The sequence below is a fragment of the Pongo pygmaeus genome, chromosome 16, assembly GCF_028885625.2.
Source record: "Pongo pygmaeus isolate AG05252 chromosome 16, NHGRI_mPonPyg2-v2.0_pri, whole genome shotgun sequence".
NCBI lineage: Eukaryota > Metazoa > Chordata > Mammalia > Primates > Hominidae > Pongo > Pongo pygmaeus.
Genome location: NC_072389.2, coordinates 48,537,865 through 48,548,689, shown reverse-complemented (window position 1 = coordinate 48,548,689; position 10,825 = coordinate 48,537,865). Strand labels below are relative to the sequence as shown.

Sequence of the window (10,825 nt, the reverse complement as noted above, 5' to 3'; positions counted from 1 at the left end):
AGGCTCCCCAGGGGAGACCAGCTGAATAAGGGTTGTGGTATAGGCTGGGCATGGTGGCTTACGCCTGTAATTCCAGCACTTTGGGAGGCCAAGGCAGAAGGATCACTTAAAGCCAGGAGTTTAAGACCAGCCCAGGCAACAAAGTCAGATCCCCATCTCTACAAAAAAATAAGTGGGCATGGTGGTCTGTGCTTATAGTCTTGGATACTCTGGAGGCTGAGGCGGTAGCGAGCTGTGATTGTGCCACTGCACTCCTGCCTGGATGACAGAGTGAGACCCCGTCTCTTAAAAAGAAAAAAAAAAAAGATTGTTGTCTAACTTCAGCTTTCCTGAGACTTTGTAAGAGCCATTTCTAGGGAAAGCATTGGTTATGGCTATGACTGAGTCCTGGGAAACAGGGCTTATTACAGCTGGGAAGGCATCTGGCAAGGCGATCAGTGGGCCAGGTAGTAGAAAACTGGCAGGGAATATGATCAGCAGGAGAAAATGGCTGTTCTGTATTTCCTGTTTCTAAGTTTACTACAGCACACCCCAGCTTTCAGGAGCAGATAAAAGCAGAACACTGTGATGAGGCCAGGCGCAGTGGCACACGCCTTAATCCCAGCACTTTGGGAGGCCAAGGCTGGCAGATCACTTGAACTCAGGAGTTGGAGACCAGCCTGGCCAATATGGTGAAACTCCGTCTCTACCAAAAAAAAAAAAAAAAAATTATCCATCTATCTACCCATCTATCTATATATACAAAGATTAGCCAGGGGTGGTGGTGCATGCCTGTAGTCCCAGCTACTCAGGTACTGAGGTGGGAAGATTACTTGAGCCTGGCAGGTCGAGCCAAGATCATGCCACTGCTCTCCAGCTTGGGTGACAGAGTGAGACCCTGTCTCTAATAATAACAACACTGTAATGAAATGAGTGTTCTCAGCTATGTAGTAGAGTGTACCAGAATTCAAACCTAGATCTAACTCCAAAGCCCAGGTTACACCTTCCACTATGATGCTGCTTACATCATGCCATCAGCCATTATTTCATTACTTTTGGGGGGAAAGAGGGGAGGAGGGAGGTCATCTAGAGAATGTGGACGTGTGCCAGACCTAAATTAGGAGTGCAGTAGTGCCTATTCTCTTGAGCACTGCCCGGTAGAGCACCTTATGAGTAACAGGGCTTGTTCTCCCGAGAGAAATTACCCACATTTCCTATAAGTGATTACCAGATTAAGCATGCCCTCCACCTCTTAACTGAGCATCATGCTCAGTTAAGGAATTATTCATCTCTCGAGCTCTAGTCATCAGAGCACTTAGAAGTACTGTCAGCAATATTTACCCTGTGCCTTTGGAGCAGCATTCAGTATAGACTAGTGCTGAACCACAGTTTCATTAACAGTAATCTGTACAGTTGGAGGTGTGAGCCAGATTGAGAACCAAAGCTGGATAATAATTCTTGCTTCTCCATTTCAGTTTGAAAGTTTTTGTTCTAAAATTCTGATATGGAGCTCTGGAGTAGTTATGAGAGTTAATGAACAGGTCTCTTCCTCTTTTAGGGATTACTTCTAGACCAGATAAACTACTTAAGGAAGGAAAGTAATTTCTTATTTTGAATCTCCAGTCTGGGTCAGGGTTTCAAAAATAGTGTATCATAATAGTGAAGATGAAAACAGGTTAAGAACAACTGTTGGAAGATATGTTCTTCAAAGGCCAGTGCTGTTGCTTCTTTTTGTACTTTCTGAGTTTTAAAACTGAATGCCCGTTTTTCGTCTTTCTGGAGCTTTAAGTCTTCTTAATGATCTTTGGGAGATGGTATGTATCCAATATATTCCAGGACCCAGGTGTTTCCTTGGTCTTTTTCAGTGATCTCAGACCTTGAAGTCCTACCTTATTCCATATGTATTTTGTGATCCCAAACCCAACCTCAAGCAGCCCTTGCTTACCGTGGGACTTATCCCACATGTCATCTCCTGGAAAACAGCCCTATATGACTGCCCCAAATGGAACCAACCGCTTTCTCCCGGTGCAAGAGAAGCCTTTGAAGAGAAGCTCTTTGAAGAGTTTGGTGAATAAAAGAACTAGTTAATAAGGTGAGGTTTTTTGGGTTTTTGTTTGTTTGTTTGCTTTTTTTTGTTTTTGTTTTTGTTTTGTTTTTTTTGAGACGGAGTCTTGCTCTGTTGCCCAGGCTAGAGTGCAGTGGCTCGATCTTGGCTCACTGCAACCTCCACGTCCTGGATTCAAGTGATTCTCCTGCCTCAGCTTCTGGAGTAGCTGGAATTACAGGTGCACGCCACCATGCCCGGCTAATTTTTTTTTTTTTTTTTTTTGTATTTTTAGAAGAGATGGGGTTTCACCATGTTGGTCAGGCTGGTATCCAACTCCTGACCTCAAGTGATCTGCCCGCCTTGGCCTCCCATAGTGCTGAGATTACAGGCGTGAGCCACCATGCCCGGCCTAGGTGGGTTTTTAACCATAGGGACCGTCTAGTAATGTCTAGTTTGACTTTAAGACTAAGCCTTTTAACTTCAGTAATGAAGGAGGGGGTGTAACATAGCATTAAGCCGGCAAATTAGGTCATGTAACTTGGCTAATCACATTAGACTTGATGTTTAAAGAGAGGAGAGTGTGTAGAGCAGGAATTATGAAATTTATAATCAGCTTTAGAGTAGGCTGAGATTTCCTTGGATGTCAATAATTATGAGTAAACAAGAATTCTGTCATCCCACGTGTAAGTAAGCAGTTACAAGACTGCTTACTTATCTGTCTTGGACATTGATAGAAAGCACATGACTGGGAAGGGGCAGTTCCTTGACTGAGGGAAGGAATTGTGTCTGGTTCACTTTTCTACCCCCAACATAGTAGATGCTCAACAAATACTTGTTGGATGGAGGTCCACTCTTGTACTCAAATTATATTTGAATATTACTATAGTTCTTATGCACAAACAGATATCAATAACTCCTGTAATTATTGTATATGCGTGTGTGTCGGGGGGAGGTAAGCATTAAAATTTTAAAGAACCCACAGTTTAAGACTCTTTGGAAATACATTCAACTTTTCTGACCCATGTAAAGGTGGTAGACTTTCTGGTGTCATTTCTATCTTTATAGAATAAACCTGAAACTTCTCCCTGATTGCAACTTTCAGCTGATCCTCATCTTCTTTTGCTCAACAATTACCGTATTCTTTGACGATTAAATGAGTTAACTTTGCAAAAGGCTAATCTGAGGGAGTAGGAACATGCAATTAAATGTACTTGTGAGCACATATACACAGGATCTTCCTAGGATGTTGTGATGGTTCACTGGGCATGACTTTGTGTGTAACTCTCAAAGGAAGTTTAATAGAGGAAGAGGAAAGACCTTGCCCTAATTTTTATGTGAAAAGTCATTTGCCACCTAATTGTCAGACTAAAGATAGGAAATAAATTGAAATAATAATGGCTTTTAGGATATTATATGGCATTCTGCTTTTCTCATTCCCCAGCCCTTGTCCACATTTTTAGGCTTTCCATTAGAGCCCCAACCTCTTATTCATATTTAGACGTATTGCTTCAGAAGTTAGCAAAGCTGATCTTTCTTGTTTATGGATCCATCAGCACCTTAACCAATATTTAAGGAAAATAAATGTTGCCATTCCCTTTCCTCCCCCCAAAAAAAACCCTTAGTTAAAAAAGTAGAGTCTAGGCCCCAATCCATTGAATTTACATTTGAACAGTTGAGTACAGTCAACAATAATTTTTTTTTTTTTTTTTTTGAGACGGAGTCTCACTTTGTCACCAGGCTGGAGTGCAGTGGCACAATCTCAGCTCACTGCAACCTCAGCCCCCGGGTTCAAGCGATTCTCCTGCCTTAGCCTCCCGAGTAGCTGGGACTATAGGCACACGCCACCATGCCCAGCTAATTTTTGTATTTTTAGTAGAGACGGGGTTTCACCATGTTGGCCAGGATGGTCTCGATCTCTTGACCTCGTGATCTGCCTGCCTCAGCCTCCCAAAGTGCTGGTATTACAGGCGTGAGCCACTGCGCCCGGCCTAGTCAACAATATTTTTATGTTCAGTGCATAACATATAAATACTCAAAAATATTTATCACATGAATGTACGGATGACTGATTTAAGCTCAAATCAGTAATAAATGAGTAGTAAATTGTAATGTTGAAATCAGAGATTACCACCAGAAAATCAAAATATAGTTTAATGTCATAATTAAAAATAGTTTGGTATTGATGTCACAATAAATAAATGAATCGAAGGAATAAAGAATTAAAAACGGACTGTGTGATAAGGTGACATTTCAAATCAATGAGGAAAGGCTGGACTATTTAGTATATGGTCTGGGGTGACCTGTATTTATGAAAATGATGTTAGCACCCTGTTTCTCACAAATCACAAGCATAAATTCCAAAGGGATTGAAGACCAAACACAAATTTCTAAATAGCACACACACAACCTAAATTGGATGAGCATTAGAACAAGTATAAAAGAATATGATTACAACCCTGGTGGTAGGAAAGTCCTTAAAGAACGCAGAAATACAAACAAAATTAATAGAGGAAAAAAACCAATAACTTTAACTATACAGGTATTTAAAACTTCTGGACAGCAAGAAAATACATTACAATGTTAAAATATTAGTGGTCAACTAATATTTTAGTTTGTAATTCCTCTCTTCCTTAGACGAATAGCTCACAAGGTGTCCTTCCCTTCTCCAGAGTCATCATGCCCTACGGAGATTTTGGTTTTTCTTTTTCAATCAGTACCTGAATTAAGATGCACGGAACTCATCCCTCAGTTTCTCAATATTAGCTTCTGAGATACATTAAGAATGGGAAATTTGAGTAATGGAAGATGGAGCTTTCAATCGAAGATATTCATTCATTCATCCATTCAGCATTTAATGGTTCTAAGCAGATACATCAGCAAACCAAATAATCCTTTGTGGAATTTACAACCTAGCAGAAGGAGACGAGAGATTAAACTATCAGAATAATAAATACAGTACATAATAAATACAGTTTGTAAGTAAGAAGGACTTGGAAAAAAGTAAAGTAGGATAAGGAGGATCAGGAGTGCATGGGGGTGCCAGTAGTGGTTTACAATACTAACTAGGGCAGATAGAGTCTTTCTCACTGAGAGGTGAAACTTTAGCAAAGACTTGAGGATGCAAAAGAATTAGCTAAGTAGATTACTGGGGAAATAATATTTCAGACAGAGGAAATAGCCAGAGCAAAGCTCCTAATGCTACTCATAAGAACTTTGGCTTTTCATCTGGTGAAAAGGGGAGTTGTGCAGGGCTCTGGATTATATCGTTTGACTTACTTTTTTTTTAAAATAGACTTTATCATTTAAAGCAGTTTAAGGTTCACAGCAAAACTGAGAGAAAGGCACAGAGATTTCCTATATAAAGCCTGCCTCTACCCACGGATAGCTTCCCCCATATCAACACCCCTACCTACCTGATGAACATACACCAACACATCATTACCACTGCAGTTTACATTAGGGTTCGCTCTTGGAGTGGTACATTCGATGGGTTTGGACAAGTGTATAATGACATGCATCTGCATGTATTATAGTATCATACAGAATAGTTTTGCTATCCTAAAAATCCTCTGTGCTCCACCTATTCATCTCCCCCCGCCAGATGCCTGGCATTCACTAATTTTTTTTTTATACTGTCTTCATAATTTTGACTTTTCCAGAATGTGATATGGTTGAAATCATACAGCCTTTTTAGATTGGCTTCTTTGACTTTGACTTACATTTTTTATTTTTATTTTTATTTTTTTTGAGACACAGTTTTCCTCCTGTTGCCCAGGCTGGAATGCAATGGCATGATCTTGGCTCACTGCATTCTCTGCCTCCTGGCTTCAAGCGATTCTTCTGCCTCAGCCTCCCTAGTAGCCAGGATTACAGTCACCCGCCACCACGCCTGACTAATTTTTTTGTATTTTTTAGTAGAGATGGGGTTTCTCCATATTGGCCAGGATGGTCTCAATCTCCTGATCTCGTGATTGGCCCACCTCGGCTTCCTAAAATGCTGGGATTACAGGCATGAGCCACCGCGCCTGGCCCACACTTTGACTTACATTTTTAAACGATTCCTCTAGTGAGGAGATTTGGTTGTAGGAGTTCGAGTCTAAGCAGGGAGACTTGTTGGAAGGTTTTGCAGTAATCAAAATGAGAGATGATGTGAATTCAGCTGGAGATTGTAAGAAATGATAAGATTTGGAGGCTATTCTGAAGGTAGACCCAACAGAATTTCCTAATGGACTGGATATGGAGTATGATAGAGATGAGTGAAGGATGGGATCCAAGACTTGAGCCCTCAGTAACTGGAAGGTTGGAGTTGCCATCACCTGAGATGGGGGAGGCTCCCTGTGGCACAGAGTTTTAGGGGGAGTTTAGGATTCAGGTTGGATATGTTGATGTTGGGATGTCTGTTAGATATCCGAATGAAGATCTACTGACTCAAATATTTATTTTATAACCTTCTTCCTCATCCTCTACATTCACCCACTTTTTTCTTTTTCTTCTTCTGCAAATATCCAGACCAAACACAGGAATGGGAGTAGCAAATAAAAATGGTTAAATTGGAAACGCAAATTGTAGCTGAGGAATAGGAGCAAATACCCTGTGAGATGGCCTACGCCTGGCTGGTCCTGGCTTCCAAAGCTGCTTTCATTCAAACTCATTGTCTTGTTTTCTCTTTTTCATGACTTTTCTTTCTTTCTATGTTAATATTTATTACACTGTGTAATTCTTTATTAGCAGTGTTTTCAGAAAGCTGTAATCCTCATCTCACAAGCCTATCCCCTGAAATGCCTCCTCGTGCCACCTCCCCTTACTTGGCATCCTAGTTGCTGGTACTATACCCAGTTCCCAAAGTACATGATGCTGTTTCATGCCTCCATTCCTTTACTCACAATGTTCTTCCTGTCTGGACTCTTAATATTGTTTCTCCTATCCCACTTCCAAGCCATCCCAACCTTGTTCACACAATTCTTATTTGATTTTCAAACCTTAGCTTTGAGGCCTGGAAACAGTGGCTTGTGCCTATAATTCTAGCACTTTGGGAGCACAAGGAGGGAGGTTCCCTTGAGCTCAGGAGTTTGAGACCAGCCTGGGTAACATAGGGAGACCCCTGTCTCTACAAAGAATAAAAAAATTTAGCCAAGCGCTGTGGTGCCTGCCTGTAGTCCCAGCTACTTGGGAGGATCCCTTGAGCCCGGGAGGTCAAGGCTACAGTGAGCTGTGATGACTTCAGTGCACTCCAGCCTGGGCAAAAGAGCGAGACCCTGTCTCAAAAATAAAAATAAAAACCAAAGTTTCCCTTTGGAAAGCATTTCCTGATTCCAACCCTCCCCACTTTTAGGCTGGGATAGGTTGCCCTTCTTTTGTATTGCCATAGCACCTTATAAATGTCATCCATACTGCATTTATCATATTTTGTTTAATCTGTGTTTCAGTCTGTCTTCTCACTTCAGACTGAAGTTCCTTGTTAGCAGGAATAGTATCTTATTCATCTTTGTACTCCTAGTACCCAGCACTCTATAAACACTTAAGTGAACAAGAGTCTCTCCTTATGGGTGTTTAACTTCTTAAAGCCAGGCATTTCTCACGCCCTTTCAATGTAACAAATCCTGTACCACTGGCTTCCTGGGGAAGGATAGGGAAGGATAGGGTAGCACCAGAGAGCAATAATACAGTGACATCCAAAAAAATCACAAGCTTTTGTCATGCAAACCTGTGCCCTTGGTCACAAACTCAGAGAATCAGCCAGCACCGTTAGAACAGAACTGTGATTATACACAACTGCTTTCTGGAACCCCGTTCTCAGCCCTGCTGCTTCCTTCATCTCCCACTGAGACATCTTGGGGGTAGTGATGGGGGTAAGTAGCCATACAGACAGCGAGTTTTTATCGTTTTAGTAGAAGACTGGTATAGAAATTGCATTTTAACTACTAAGATCCACTCCATTATGACTTCAACCAGCATCCTACTTTCTAGCCTAGATTTTTTCAGTTTTAGTAAGACATCCCTGTGGCCACTGTTGGTTTCAGCTGACCACCTAGACTCACACCAGTGTTAATTTAACTATATGGATTCAGCTAGAACACATAGCAGCTCAGGGTTTCTGCATCCTGCTATGTGTTAGCCTACAGTTAAGTTAAAAACACTTGTTGCTATTTATTGTGTAAGTCCTATGATCATGTCCTCTTTGAAGATGAGGAAACTGAGGCTTAGAGGAGGGATATAACTTGTTCCTGGACATAGACAAAGCAAGACAGGATTCAAACTCAGGATTGAGAATCCTGTAGTAATTCAAGTGTCAAGACAGCTTGGAGGCTTGGACCAAATCTGGACACACTAAACTAATCTTCCTGGCAAGAAACACCACCACATCTTTTTTTTTTTTTTTTTTTTTTTTTTTTTTTTTTTTTTCCCGCTGGAGTTTCACTCTTGTCACCCAGGCTGGAATGCAATGGTGCCATCTCAGCTCACTGCAACCTCTGCCTCCCGGGTTCAAGTGATTCTCCTGCCTCAGCCTCCTGAGTAGCTGGGATTATAGGCGCCCGACACCACACCTGGCTAATTTTTGTATTTTTAGTAGAGATGGGGTTTCACCATGTTGGCCAGGCTGGTCTCAAACTCCTGACCTCAGGTGATCCACCCGCCTCAGCCTCCCAAAGTGCTGGGATTACAGAGGTGAGCCACTGCACCCGGCCACCACCACATCTTATAGACCTAACTGGAAGAGTCAAGATGACACTTGAAGGAAGTACCTCTGAGAATGTGCTGCTGGTCAGACTGGCCATACCGGTAGGGTTGACTCTGCCCCTGAAATGGCAAAACTCCCTTCTCCACATTGCCAACCCAGTAACCCGAGACCAATTTCTGTTGACTTTGAGAACGAAGCCTTACATAACCCTTTGTTGCCTCTACTTCTTTTACAGGCCCATGATTTCATGCCACACTGAAATCAAATAATCAAGGCATTGGTTTCTGTCACAGCAGTTAAACACAAACCATTAAGGGGAACCATTGTCCTTTTGTCCAGAACAACCAACCAAGCGTGAAACTATGAAAGAAATGTTTGCTATTTCCTGGGGCTGGCGTAGTACAGGCAGCCGCCCCAGGTGCCCAGTCCACAGCTCAACTTGAAAACTAACTGGGTTGATTTTCTGTAGAGATGGGATCTCACTTTGTTGCCCAGGCTGGTCTTGAACTCCTGGGATCAAGTGATCCTCCTGCCTTGGCCTCCCAAAGTGCTGGGATTACAGGTGTGAGCCACCATGCCTGGCTAGAGGACACATTTTAGAGCCTGAATCCACCATGGGGTGACTTGAGAGAAGTCTGGGGACTAACTGCTGGAGATTAAATTAATTTGGAAGTCATTCTGTCATCTAGAAACTTTGCTACTGTTCTGCCAACTGATTTACAAACCAGACTCCCTTTAGCATTTCATTTCATATTCATAATCTCTTTTGCTATAGGTCAAAAGTTAAGAGTGAGCACTAACTTTTAGATCCTGGGATAACCACCCACATGGAAGAAATGACATCTGTCCTGACATTAGACCCTGCTGGGAGGCATCTTTTTTTTTTTTTTTTGAGACAGGGTCTCACTGTGTTGCCCAGGCTGGAGTGCAGTGGCACGGTCATCGCTCACTGCAGCCTCCAATTCCTGGCCTCAAGGGATCCTCCTGCCCAGTCTCCTGAGTAGCTGGGACTACAGGCACATGCCACCATGTCTGGCATGGGAGGCATCTTCTTTACCCCTTCTCGAAACCACAGGAACATGTCATTTTCAGGGGGACTGAATGAATCTCTGGCTTATGGTTGAGTGGAAATAGCTGCTATTTTGAACCTTGGAAACTTGCTTAATGGTTACACTCAGCACCTCACCTACCTCAGCCTTGAAATGTTGCCGAAACCACAGGATAATCTGGGACATCTCGTCTCATTCTTAAACACTGTCCAGATGTTTTCTCTCAGGATGTTGTGTTTACAAGGAAATGGGTCTTCCCATTCCCCTCCCTCTGATGAACATCCTGACTTTCTGCCTTCACAGGAGGTTTATTTCACTGATTCATTTGTAGTTATTTATGGGGTCATAAACGGTGGGTCGGGGGAAAGATGGAGGCTCAAGAGAAGGAGACCAAGATGTAAAAGCAGTGAAGCTCTTCCCTGACCCCAAGCCAACACCTATCAGGAGCTGAAACCATCTCTCATTCAGAACTTCTGGTGAAAGTGTTGAAACAATGGCTTAGCCATGTAGCCATCCTTAAATCCCAGTCTGGCCCCTTGCCTAGGTGCAGGGTTTCATCAAGCACACCCCACTTTAATGATTTTTCGCCAAAGTCTATTCCAACCAATGACAATGCAAGCCAGAATAATCATTAACAATACCACAGACTGACGCAGAATGATCTCAACCTGGTGTCCTGTCAGATTCTGAATAAACTTTCCATCACTCATCCTGATTACTCTTCCTTTGGTTTAAAACTTGTTCAGGAAGTTGCTCGGGCTCATTACATGTGTGAACTGAACCTTCCTGAAACAACAGGCACAGGTGGAGTCCTAGGGCCTGTGTCAGGAATTTGGAAGCCATAGAACCATGGGATGTAAACCAGGGAAGGACACTTCCTAGCTTTCTGTCTTGCAAGAGATCAGAGAGGGCTTTGGGCCATGGCCAAAGCCTAGACACAGAGACTCTGTGTGCAGTATACTCAGCCAGAGAATGTCCAGTGACCAGAGAGATCAGAGTGATGCACTCCTTCCAGATAAATAATACAAGCCTTTTTAATAGGAGTGGAAAAGGCAAGACACTTCATGGCAG

The 10,825-nt window shown here is 42.5% G+C and overlaps 1 protein-coding gene across 1 annotated transcript in view; it reads left to right on the top strand.

Moving 5' to 3' along the window:
• Positions 1-145: 145 nt before the first annotated feature.
• TGM7 (transglutaminase 7) overlaps positions 146-10,825 on the top strand; it is a 51,360-nt gene continuing 40,680 nt past the window's right edge. Inside the window, exon 1 of the mRNA XM_054452155.2 lies at positions 146-2,071. The gene's annotated coding sequence lies outside the window, so the exon portion shown is untranslated. The remainder of the gene's footprint in view (positions 2,072-10,825) is intronic.